The 13127-nt window shown below is 39.5% G+C and overlaps 1 protein-coding gene across 3 annotated transcripts in view; it reads right to left on the bottom strand.

Annotated features, from left to right (window-relative positions):
• The window catches only part of LOC121891148 (plexin-B2-like), a 211650-nt gene that overhangs the window by 119658 nt on the left and 78865 nt on the right, over window positions 1-13127 (bottom strand). For all 3 annotated transcript variants that reach the window (XM_042403917.1, XM_042403916.1, XM_042403918.1), the window contains exon 3: window positions 10985-11038. The gene's annotated coding sequence lies outside the window, so the exon portion shown is untranslated. The remainder of the gene's footprint in view (window positions 1-10984; window positions 11039-13127) is intronic.

Below are 13127 nucleotides of genomic sequence, written 5' to 3'. Positions count from 1 at the left end.
CACACACACACACTTGGAAAAGACAAAGACAAAGACAAAGGACGAACGCAGCGCTGACAGACAGACGTGTGTATTTGTAATTATCTTGATGCTTTTCATGTCACTTCACTTGATTTGTCTATGCTCTTTCATTACATGAGTGTGTGTTAGTGTGTGTGTGTGTGTGTGTTTGTACTCCTACTTTCTCCTCTCTGTACTGTGACATTCTAGTTCATTAATTCTGACAGTGCTGTATAAACTTTAAACTCCTCTCAGCTCCCGTGAGGCTCAACGCGCCGCCGCGCAGATCAAACCGAGCGCTCATCCACGCTGTGTGTGTGTGTGTGTGTTTCTGTGTGTGTGTGTATGTGTGTGTGTGTGTGTGTATTACTGCCAGACAAGCATTTTTCAAGCAAATTATCAAGGGCTACATGGGCTGATGGTTATTTTCATTATCGACTATTTAGTCTTAAATAATTAGAATCATTTAGTCTATAAAATATCAGGAAATAATGAAAAATGTCCATCAACAACTTTCTAAAAACCTTTATGATATAAAGAGAATCTGGAACTCTTTCTTTCATAAATGCTAAAATCTATTTGTGATCCTCATAATTATTTGTTCTTGTTTTGCTTTGAAAAATACAATAAAAAGCCATAAAAAGCTAAAATTACATAAATAAATAATAAATAATTTGCAAGAACAAAAAGCAAAGATTAGAGGAAAGACTGAAAAAACTCATTTTGTGCTTCTCGTATCCTGTTAATCTCCTGAGCTCTCAGACTAACCTTAAAACAGACCTGATGACTTAAATGAATAATCAGTTATAAAAAAAACCAAACAATTGATGATTGGTTTTCTGTCAGGAGACTCATTGATTAACTGACTGTTTCAACGCTAGAATCAGCCGTACAGGTGACATGTTTAACTCCCCGTCGTTAACGCATGACCGGGTACGTTTCATTATCATGTGTTAGGTCGTGTGTGTGTGTGTGTGTGTGTGTGTGTCTGCAGCTGATCTCTGCTACTACTGGACCCATCAGCCTCATATCTTTTGTGCTCATGTATGGCTGTTCATGGTTGCAGTGACTCACAATTGTTGAGAAACCTACTTTATAAAGCGTTTTATACCGTCCTAGTCTGTTGCAGGCCACGTTTTGACCTTTGTCGCGGCTCAAAAACCGACATCAATAGAAATATTTGGTCTCATCTTGAACCGAAGCATCTGCAGATTAATTCCATACCCGATATGTTATGATCCGCTAATGTTAGGCATGACATAGAGATGATTAAATCCCTGTTTTTGTTAGCTTCGCCGCCATCTGGACTGTAAGGGAGCTGGGAGGGACGACTGAGTGAGATTCAACTCTTCTTTGTTTGAGAGGTTTTATTTTATGTGGTGTGTTACAAAGAAAAAGTTCCAAGTAAATAACAAAATGTTCTAGATAAATAATGTTTATACTGAGACGTTTGGATTTATCGTCTGGTTTATTGTTACCTTATTGAGTTTATACAGTTAGATGAACCCAGCAGGACCATCACATTATTCTCTGCATCTTTTAAAGAAAACTGAGACTAGTTCTTTATATTTTACACGTTCATGTTACATAATGTTGAAAAATAAAAAGCAGCTGAATCAGATCATCCATCACATGTATCACTAACAGTTTTGACTTGATATCTGTATCTTCTGACGTCTTCATGCTGTTTCATTTTGTTTTAGCACCGTTACGCAACACAAACACACTCTCCAGCCAAACGCCAGGCTTGTCCTGTAAATACTCCCTTACACCCCCCCCCCGGATCAGCCTCCCTCTCAAGTCTAACGAGCTAATTAATGACCAGTCAATCAGACATCAAAGGCTACACCCAGAGGGGGAAGCGGTAAGTCCATATTTGGAAACTTTCCAAACCACATGACCACAAACTGAGTGCAGATAATGTGCACAAACTTCATTTGATGAATCCCGAGGGAATAAAGCTCAGATTGAAGTAAAGACACAATAATTAAAAGAGTGAAAATCAGTGAAAGGCACAAAAAAAAAACATAATTTATGAAGAGAAGCTCACGAGTGTTGCTGTGAATTATTGATCACTCCTTTGTTATTTCATCTGTTGAATTTCAAACTCAGAAACAGGCAGAGCAGCCATGTTTCTGTTGGACTACTCTGATCTCCCACGCCACCTGAACTACCCACCGTGCCCTTTTCACCTCAGTTTTATTTTCCCACTGCGTTTGAACACTGATGCAGCATTTCAAAAGGTAGAAACATGAAAAATGTTCTATACTAATGTTACATATGATGGAGCTAACGTTAGCCACATGAACTCATGTTCTTTTCTTGTTTTTTTTAAATAAAAATTCTTCGCACAGCGTCTATTTACCGGAAATTTTCAGAGGCTTCTCACATCTCATTACGTTAAAATCATCAGATGAAGTGTTACTGAATATAATTGTTAGTTACAGCCTAAAACATTTTGTCAAACTGCTATTTCCAAAGTAAATAATGAAGCTTCAACTCTGTGTAATGACTTCTCAGCGTTTCTGTTCGACTAGTCCGATCTCCCACGCCACCTGAACTACCCACCGTGCGCCTTTCACTTAAGTTTTCAATTTTCAGAAGCTTCTCACATCTCATTACCTCAACGTGACGGAAAATTTCTGACATTTTAAAGACAAAACAATTAATTGAAAAAAAAAAACCATCAGATGAAGTGTTACTGAATATAATCGTTAGTTACAAACTGCTATATCTAAAGTAAATAACGAAGCTTCAACAGTGTGTGATGAATTCTCAGAACAGAATTTGCTTTTAAAAGAAGAAGAAACAAACCGTTCTGTTGACGCTCGGTCTGTTAAACCATTAAAGTCTATTTTTAAGACACTCTGTGGATGTCATGTAACAGGTATTTCTTACGTAAGACAAAAGACAAACCGACAAACGTGTTTCTATGTGCAGAGAGAGAAAAGGCAGGAAAGAGGACACTTCTCATCTACTGTATCGCTGAGAGTCAGTAAAGCTCTACAAGGATCTATCTACTATGTTGCACACACACACACACACACACACACACACACACAGAGTCCATTTTGTAAGTAAGAAATGAAGAGAATAATAGAGAAAGAGGCTGTAGAGAGCAGTGAAGTAAGCTGTTAAAGCCATCAGAGGCAGGGAGGGTCCCTGCTGTTGTCCATAAAAGCTTAAATGTAGCAGACAGCTTAGTGAGTCTGCCTCAGTACTCTCCCTCCTCCTCTTCACTTTTCACTTCTTCTCCCCCCCCCCCCCCCCCCACCCCGTCTGCAGCGTTTCAAAGTTCATGTATAATAAAAATGAGCTGCAGGTATTCCTGATTCAGCTCTTCTGTGATCAAAAAGGAATTAAAGGAGTGAAACATTCGGCTCTTGCTCGGCAATAACAAAGCTCCGCTGCGGACCGTGTGCACAGTCGCAATAAATATATGCAGTGAAAACCAAAAAATTGACACCTCGGGGTGCAAAGGCCGACCGCTGGCATGGGTACGCCCGAATAAATTATGATTAGATTCAAGAAAAGTTTAGAAATTCAGGAGAAACTAAAAGTGAAAGACAGTAAGTGATACTGGACTTTAGTGCTGCCAAATGGTGCATCAGTAGTGATGGATAAAAATGATAATTAATAATGTAACTACAGTAATTAAGGGCTCTTTAGTTTCTCGTTATGGAAAATTGAATCTTATTGATGCATCCTTTCTGGTCAAATATGAGCTAAAAGTAACAGAGCAGGACGTTTGCTGCTTTCTATAGATGCAAAACAGATCAGGAATAAACAGGAAGTGATGATATTAATATCTCTACTTCCTCTGGAATAGATCATACGAGAAAAGATGAAAACTTGCTGTGACGGAGTTTGTGAGAAAGTTAACAGACGCTGAAAATTGCAAAAAATACGGCTTCAAGTTTTAGGATAAACTGTCAGAAGTGAAGTGATAATGTATTTGTGTTTGTTCACTCAGTAGCTATCATTAAAAACAAGACTTAACTAAAAGGATTTTTATTCAAATGCATCAGTTAACAGCTAATTACTTTGAAAACAGCTAAAATCAAGTGTTGGTTATGAAATGATTTTTTTGGAGAAAACTGTGACAAAGAGTTCAAAATCAAATGAGACTAAACCAACGAAGTGAAACGTATCTCCACATTCACATCAGCAACCATTTTGATAATCAAATAATCATTTTAGTCTTGTTTAAAGCAAAAATACCAAATATTTGCTGGTTCCAGCTTCTCAAATGTGAAGATTTGATGCTTTTCTTCGTCGTACATGACAGTGAACCGAGTATCTTTGGGTTGTGGACTGTTGGTCGGACAAAATAAGACATCTGAAAACGTCAGCTTGGGAACTGTGGGAAATTATAATAGCAAAAACAATTAATTGGTTAATAATAAGATAATGAAAATAACCGTTAGTTGCAGCAACTAGATGCAACATCTGCAGCAGAGGTTCCAGTAGTTAAAAAGGTTCAGCATGCTTGAAACAAACAAGGTCATGTCCGTGTCTAAAGGTGAGTGTGTTTATAGCTGTTCAGCTGCATCCCGCTGCCTCTCCGATCCCTCATCGGGAACATCTCATGTTTTTTGAGTGTCTCTGTTATCCCGACCCATTGAATCCTACCGGACGACTCTTGGAACACATTCTTGGAGTTGCACTCGGGTTGTACGCTCAAAAAGTGACGAAAGAGCTCGAGAGAGAAGTTAAATCCCAGCGTTCTTCTCTTGCCTCTGCACAGCTGGCCAATCGTGGTTGAGTGGGTGTGATTGTCGATTTTGTGAAAAATTGTCTGACCCCAAAAAAGGTTTCAGACACCGTCAGACAATCAAGAGAAGCATTTTGTTTGAAGCACGCTGAAGCTCTTCAGCATCAACAGGTTTTCACGGCTGTGATTTTGACTGTTTTTGGACGTGCACGGCTACGAGCTCACTGCAGGATTATACAGTCGATACTGAACATAGACGTTGTTCAGCAAACTCAAAAAGACTTTCATCTCTTTGCAGTGTTACAAAGCAAGAACTCCCACACATTGCATGACAGTGAATTATGTCTCCTTGCACTGGAGAGGCTGTGAACAAGTACCAGGTGCTGGAATGGATTTTCTGAAAGGAAACTTTGCAGCAGCAGAGCACAGTATCGCTCGGAAAACCAACAAAACTGGAACCAGATGTTCCCATGACAGAGCCTTTAAATAGAAGAAGAAACAAATGTAAGAAGTACTTGACAGGAAGAACGGAGAGCAACAGCCTCCGCGGTGAAACGGACAAATAAAGGGCGCGACCTCTAGAAATTCTTCTCAATGAACCAACATTGTCGCAGCACTGAGTGATCTCTGGTAAGTTGAACTATTGAGCAGCAGCAGAAAAAAAAAAAAAAAACGGGGACAAGATGAAAGGCAAAGACAAAGTTTCTTCTTCTTTGGTCCAATCCAGCGGCGAGTTGGAGCAACTAAAAGAGTATAAAAGCTTTCCACCGTGGGGGAAGAGACAGAAGCCACACTCTGCTGGCTCACAAAGAAAAGAAAATACTAAAAACCACACAAGAGCATCCATCCATCCATCCACGCCCTCCTCATACACATGCACAACAACACACACACACACACACACACTGCACACACTAAACTGCTGGCAACAATCCCGAAACTATTCGATCACACACACACATACACACACACACATACACACACACACACACCACAGTACCAGTTGGCAGCTGATAAAAGTCTGCTCCAAGTCATCAACTTTGCCTTCTAAGTCTCCTTCTTCTTCTTCTTCTCTGTTCTTTCCGTTCTTTTCTGCCATTTTCATTGCTTTCATCCTTCTTGACTTTCTTCCATATATTTTATATTTTTTTCCAATGTCTCCTCTTTTTTTTTTTTTTTTTTTTTGCAATGTTCCTTCACAATTCATCCATCACTATTCGGACATCTTTTCTTCCATCCTTCCTGGCATCCTTGCATCCTTCCTTCCTTCCTTTCTCTACATCGTTAAGGCTATAAATTAATGAGCTGATTAAGGGGATACAATGAAAATGATGGACACACACTGAGTTTTGGCAGCTCTCGGGAGATGTTTGCCATCTTTGTGTGTGTGTGTGTGTGTTGAAAGAAGAAAAAAAAAATGGACTCGAGTCAAACCCACACACCTCAAATCTTACGCAGTGATACAATTCTGGGACTAAACCCAAACACAATAATCAGACTGCCAGCCAGACACACACACACACACACACACCATGTCTGAGTATTATGTGAGGTAGTGAGGTAAGCAATGATGTGATGAGGAAGATTAATAGAAAAGAGAAAGAGAGACGACTTGATGAAAGCTTTCTGTAATATCCATACGTCTTGTAGTTTTGTTCCACACACACAAAAAAAAAAACTGTGTTTACTGAACTGGTGGTTATATTATTCATTCACTTTGGTTTGACTGATGTGGCTTTGAGAAGGTCAGTATTGATATTTTCTGGACTGAATCTGCTGAGAGCTCATGTTTTGTACCAATGTTCAATATTTAAAGAATAAACACTGTGGCTGACTGAGTTTCTATCGGGTTGTTTCTATGTTTCTCTTGGATTCGCTCAGAGATTGGACCCGAGAGCGACTGAAGATAAGTTTGTTTTTGTATAAACTGGACTAGATTTGGGTAATAAGAAGATATAAACCACGAGTCAAAAAGAGATTTGTTAACTGGTTTGCTGAGATGTAATATCCGCTTGTACTTGGATGTTGTGAGGGCAAATCAACTAGCAGGACTACTTTATGTCAACATTGGATTTACAAGATTTATGAATCGATGTGAAGCGTCAACAAACATCAGTGTCAAACTGCTGGTTCTGCTTCTCTGTCTGGATAAATGCTGCTTCTGTTATGCTGTAAATTCGTTGCACTTTCACACGTTTTGCATTCAAACGCTCAGTCTGATGTGTCAAACTTGTCAAATGCATGTTTAGACAACAACTCCAGATTCTGTTTATCTTTAAAAGGTAACACATCATTGCTTTCCCTCATAGCTTCCCGCGGGAAGTTATGGTTCATATTAATCTCATTACGACATATGCATGTGTAGTGTTAGCAGTTGTTTCACGGGGGCCACTGTGATGCACCCTGAGGCCCCCCAGCGGACTCAAGTCGCGTCCCCCTCCTGGAGCCATCTGCTGGGCTTTTTCTGCAGCCGGTCTCAGGAAACTCACAGCAGCAGGAGGTTGATGAGAAAAGATGTACTGTGAATTTTTTTTACTGTTGCTCAAAAGCGTTTGCTGTGATTGTGTAAAACACTGCAGGCAAAGCAGGTGGAAATATCATTTGTCTACATGTTTATGCTTGTTGAACAGGTGGTTTGATAAATTATTCTTATTGGGTTTTTACTTGCAAAGCTTTTATTGCACTTACGGTACAGTATCTTTCACATCACCTGGTTCACTGTGACCATCGTGGTGTGTCTCACCAACAAAGAGAAGAACACGTGACTTGGGCTTGTCTTGACTGACTTGGCAGGGTTTTTCCTGCCAAGTCAAGTCCAAGCCTTGTGAAAAGAAGTCCAAGAAAGAAGTGCGCAGGTCAGTCAAGACAAGTCAAAGTCAGGTACCAAGTCCTGTCAAAGCAACTCTCAACTCAGTCAAGTCAATGTCCAGTCTCAGTTTTTCAATCATCAAGTCAATTAAGTCAAATCCGAGTCAAGACTCAAATTACGTGCCGATTCAGGCAAGACAAGTATCAAATTAAGTCCAATGTCAATCCAGATGAGTTCCAGTCGAGTACCAGGTCTTGTCAAAGCAATTTCCAAGTAAATCAAGACAAGTCGAAGTTTTGTCAGAACAAGTCCCAAGTCACCCTAAACAAGTCCGTGTAAAGTCTTGACAAAACAAGTCCCAAGTCAGTCAAGACAAGACCAAGTCAAGTCCAAGTCTTGTCAAATGAAGTCTCAAATGCCAAGTCACATGAGACAAATCAAAGTCAGGTACCAAGTCTTGTCAAGGCAGCTCTCAACTCAGTCAAGTCCATGTCCAGTCTCAATTTTTCAATCATCAAGTCAATTAAGTCAAATCCAAGTCAAGTCTCAAGTCTTGTCGAAACGAGTCTCAAGTTACGTACCAATTCAGGCAAGACAAGTATCAAATTAAGTCTGATGTCAATCAAGACGAGTTCAAGTCGAGTACTGGGTCTTGTCAAAGCAATTTCCAAGTAAATCAAGACAAGTCAAAGTTTTGTCAGTCCCAGGTCACCCTAGACAAGTCTGTGTCAAGTTTCAAGTCATGTCCCAAGTCAGTCAAGACCACATCAAGTCTTTTCAAAACAAATCTCAAGTCAAGTCTCAAGTCCATCGAGACAAGTCAAAGTCAGATATCAAGTCTTGTCAAAACAAGTCTCTAGTTTAGGTTTAGGACTTGGGTTTAGTTTAGTTTTAGGATTACAGCGGTATTTCTTTGGTTGGGGGATGAATGTAAATAAAGGAAAATATTTATGCTCATATGAAAGGTTATCCATTTATTTGTTCAGGAGGGAAGCCGTATAAAAGCTGCTGAAAATAAAAATCAAAGCCAACCAGGAAAAAAAAAAAATAAAACTGAGCTGAACAGGACTTTATCAGCTTCAGTTGGTGCACCTCAAATATGAGAGAGGGATGACGGATTTCACCCTGAGAAAATGGTATCTTACACACACACACACACACACACACACACACACACACACACAAAGGCCCTTGTATTTGCTTTCATAAGATTTGACAGAGTGACAAGCTACAAGCTCCCATGGAAGGCTGAGAAAATGAAGCAGTTTATGGGAACAAGAACTACTTTAAACACACACACACACACACACACACACACACACTGGATAACACAGCAGAGGGGGGAATGAAAGATTGAGAACACGGAGGCAAGAGGGAAACAGTGATGGATGGAAGACAGACGGGGAAGTGGAGGAGAGGAACACACACACACACAAACACACACACACACACACACACACACTGTGGCGATACGCTTTAATATGAGTTGGCAGACTGCGAGCGGACAGAAGCAGATCATAGAAAGCAGTCATTCAGATTAGACGACCATTCAAATCAACCAGTCACACTGGAAGGTCTCATTTTTAGTCCAGTGTGAGTTTCTGAACAGCAACACATTCGAAACCGCTGATAAAAATACTCAAATAATTAAGACGTTTAAACTTGTCAACTTTCATATAAACTATTTTTGAAATATTCTGTTTTTCTTCCAAGAAAAGAAGGATTCTCTGCAGGCTAGAAAAGTCTCTGAAACAGTAGAGAACCGAGGTCATGAACTCAGAGAGATCGAAAGCCATAAATGGCCAAAAAGCTCCGCAGGCAGTAACAGAGAGAGAAAAGTGTTACCACCTTCACTGTGGTAGATAATCTTTGTGTGCATACTGTATTTTCTTTCATGTTCGGTGGCGTAAGAGTTAGTCTGAAGGGTTAGTTTTCACATGTCTGGAATCTTGTACCCAAACCAAAAAAAGAACGGCTTACATAAACCTGAGATGGTCCTGTCTTTTATAACGAAATGACAACCCAGAATGCAATTCGATTCTAGTGATTCATTCAGCATTTCTGGAAAAAAAAACCTTAAGAACCAGTGGCACAGTAGTCGGTACAAACTCTCGAAGCTGTCCAGCGAAAATTTGCTGAAATGCAGAGACTTGTATTTTAAATTCAAGTAGAGGTCATAACGTTTGTGTCAGGGCTGAAATTTGGGGTAAGTGTGTATAAAATGATCCAAAGGAACGATAGAGCCAAGAAAGAACATTATCTAGCTTCATGTGCTAGAAGATGATACAAATATACTGTGTATGACACTGTCAGAAACTTTAAAGCCACTTAAGACGAAACAAAAGAGGAAAACTGAATGTTAAGGTGTTAATATCTGTGCAGAAATATGCAAGGAAAAGCCAATCATACACTGCTACAACAGCAAAAAGCTTCTTCTAAGATGAGCAACACATCTTTGCACATAAGTATTTTTGTGTGTCAGTTATGTTGCTGCTACGTATTCCCTTTTTAAAAAGGATATTTATACATGTGAAACTAACTGGACCTGGCTAAAAGGCAAAGCTGTGAATGTTAAATACACAAAATCACCTGTGATGAGGGCAAATTCGAGTCAAGATTTCACATTTTTCGATGCTGAAGCTGCAACATATTTTGTTCATGTTATCAAACTGTCCATTTTGCACAGATAAGATACCCAGAACACTGCAGTAGATTAACTCCCCATCCAACATCAGTTAAACTCCCAGTGCGTATGACCTCATGGTGTTTCTGAAGACAAACGTGGGTTTTACACCTTTGAAATGAGGACTCTTTGTCTGAATCTCACTTCTTTGAAAAGGCTATTTGAGAGTCAAGACTCGGTTTGAGGGTTAAGGTTTAATTTAGAGCAGATTAGGGTCGTCACAAGTAAAGAGGGTAAGGGTTAGAGTTGTACTTTATCCCACCACAAGCATCTTACATCTCAGGCTGCAACACACTGAACACATTTTTTTTCTTACTGCAGTATTAGAAGAAAAATAAAGCTGGTAGTATTAAAGTCCCTTGACAGCTGCCTCGGCGACATCGGGGGAGTTCAGACAGAAGGAGAAAAGCAATATGAGAGATACAGAGAGGAGTGTGTAAAGTGTCAGTAATTGGCTGATATGTGAGAGGAGTGTTTGTATAGGGGGCAGCAGAGTCTCGGACGAGAATTCATTTCTTTAAAAAACGGCCTGAAGCCTCCAATTAACCCCTTAACCTCCCCCCCACCCCCCGCACTACCCCCCCCCCCCCCCCACACACACACACACACACACACACACACAACTGCCAAAATAAACAGCCAGTGGCATTCATGGGAACCTATAATGGTTTCTGAGATGAGAGCCAAGAAGGGAGAAAGTTCGAAAAATGATATGAACGCCGTGTGAAAGAAGTTTGATAAGAATCTAAAAGGAATTTAGACATTTTTGTTTCCTTACCTGTTCAGTGTTCAGGCCTGTTGATCTCTGGATGACATGAACCGCTTCGCTCCGCTGAAAAAAAAACACACAAAAAAACCCTTTATTGACGTTATTATGGAATCAGTTTTGTTCCCTAAATAAAAAATAAGACATAAATCACTGCAGCAGGGTCCTGATTGGTCATCTGATATCTGGAAAAAAAAAAAAAAAAAAAAAAACACAGCTCAGATTTTGCTGAAACTCGAGGGGGAAATCGATGAGTGGCCCCCGAGGGTTACGCTCAAATTACAGGTCAAGAAAAGGTGACGTATTTGTCACGGAGCGGCTCGTCTTTCTGAGTTTAAGAACAAAAACCCCCCTGAAACTTCCTCACACACAGGTTCTTCCGCATGTCTACATTTAACCCCGCCTTGCTGTATTGTGTTGTATCTTTACATTTTAATAGTTTTTCATCTGATTCTATTATTAGAGACAGATGGGGAGAGCTGGAGAAGATGTTTTCTCCTCTCTTGATGAGTGTGTGTGTGTGTGTTTTGGTGGTGGTGACAGGGCGGGGCTTTAAAATATAAACGAGCCAATAAAAGTTTGGCAGCGAAAACATGGTGACAAATGATTAAGTGTCTGGTTTGCTGTAATGGGAGTGAGAATAAATACAATATGTATTGAAACAACTGCAAAAGAAGATATGTGTTCTAGTAGGAGCAGTGACAGTTCTTTTATAATCAGATAATTTACTCATACATCACTGTTTGTGATCTCATTTGTTTGCTGTTATGATCATAACGTCCAAGAGCTGATAGGGATTAAAAACAAGACGATATGAAACACAAAACAGCAGCAAATCCTCGAAAGTAGATAACATTTTAGTCTCTCTCTTTTTTTTTTAAAGATCAATAAAATCGACTAATTTCACATTGTCACTCCTCTAGATAAGTGTTTTCATCAGCTGTAAAGTCTATCAGTCAGTTTGTTGGAAATATCTCAATAACTATTGGCAGGATTAACATGAAACAGACTTCAATGGTCTCCAGAGGATGAAGCCAAATAACTTGGTTGATACCTTGAATTTTCCCTTAATCGCCACTATGAGGTTGACATTTTTGCTTTTGAATGAAATGTCTCAACGACTATTGAATGCATTGCCATGAAATGTGATACATGTTCTCTGCAGAATGTACCCTAATGTCTTTGGTGATCCCTTAACTTTTCCTCTAGCGCCAACATCAGGTTTCTTTTTGTCCAACACTTATTACGACATTCCCATCAGCCTCAGCTGTATTACAGTATATGTTTCATTATATTTAACCTTTATTTAACCAGTCCCATAAAGGTTGGAGACTTCTTTCGCAGGAGAGACGTGGCCAAAAGTTGCAGATATAAAAAGTTGCAGAGCTAATTAGCAAATGTTAGCATGTATCACCATGGTTAACATTACCTGCTAAACATCAGCATGTTAGCGCTATGCTAGCGTTAGCATTAAGCTGAAAGCACAGAGTTGCTAGCATGTTGTTGTTGATTCTCATTAACAATGTTAGCATTACGAAAAGTTAAAACGCTGATAATGATAATATTTATTGCTCATATCTCAATAAAGCAAATACAGGAGAAAACTTTACACTTATTTGGACTGAAGCTATTTCAATTCACTTTAAAAAGACACAGTCAGGTGTCCATATGAAGAGTGAAAGAGGTTTTCCTCGCTGTAATCATTCCTCCTGTTCATACTGGATATTAAAAGATCCTTCAAATGTGATTTCAATGTAGGTGATGGAGGCCAAAATCCACATCCATAGAGAAGTTAATGTGAAGCTTATATGAGGCTTCAGCAGTCTGAGTTAGTCACATCAAGTGGATATCTGACACATTTACAGTCATTTTAGCATCAAATTCCCTCTTTGTGTTTCCCTGTTGAGCTGCTGTGGAAGTATAGTAACAAAAAGAGGGACTTTGGCACTAAAAAGACTGTAACGTTGAAAGATATCTACTTGATTTGACTCATTTGGACGCTGAAGCTTCATATTAGCTTCAGATAAACTTTTAAATACATGTTTGCAGGTTTCACTGTTCATTTGAGCTCCTGACTGTTGTTTTAAGACACACTTGAAAAACTGTGAACTCATCCTTTAACCCGCAGAATATGCTGAAGCTAATACAGCGCCCG

This window comes from Thunnus maccoyii, chromosome 23, assembly GCF_910596095.1.
Source record: "Thunnus maccoyii chromosome 23, fThuMac1.1, whole genome shotgun sequence".
NCBI classification, from domain to species: domain Eukaryota; kingdom Metazoa; phylum Chordata; class Actinopteri; order Scombriformes; family Scombridae; genus Thunnus; species Thunnus maccoyii.
The sequence above is the reverse complement of the archived record's forward strand: the minus strand, read 5'-3'. Positions and strand labels throughout refer to the sequence as shown.